The following is a 683-nucleotide window of genomic DNA, read 5'->3' on the forward strand; positions in this document are numbered from 1 at the left end:
TACAGTAAATAAAAAGAAAACTGCAATTTTACAGTAAAATTTTGGCACCTGAGCTGCCAGTTTGTTTGGTTTTTCTTTACCACAAATCAACAAGTGCAGTATTTTGAGCCGTATTACTCTAAATGACAAAACGACACCGAAGTTTTACAGTACAAAAAGTACTGTTTTTTTTCATTCAGAGAAAAATGCCGTAAAAACCACAGAATATTTCACAATTTTACCATATATACATACATACATACACACACGTTATATATATATATACATATATATATATATATAAATGTAGTATAAACATACATATAAACGTACATGTACACATACATATATACATATACACGTACACATAAACATACAGTACATATTAACATGCAAATAAATATACATATAAACGTACATGTAAACACACACAAACATACATATAAACATACATATAAACATACATATAAACGTACATATAAACGTACATGTAAACACACATATAAACATACATATAAACATACATATTCACTTACATATAAACATACATATAAACACACAAACATTTATATAAACGTACATATAAACACACATAAACACACATAAACATACATATAAACACACAAACATTTATATAAACGTACATATAAACACACATAAACACACATAAACATACATATAAATGTATATATAAGCACACATAT

This window comes from Nerophis ophidion, linkage group LG28 (assembly GCF_033978795.1).
Source record: "Nerophis ophidion isolate RoL-2023_Sa linkage group LG28, RoL_Noph_v1.0, whole genome shotgun sequence".
Classification (NCBI taxonomy): Eukaryota; Metazoa; Chordata; class Actinopteri; order Syngnathiformes; family Syngnathidae; genus Nerophis; species Nerophis ophidion.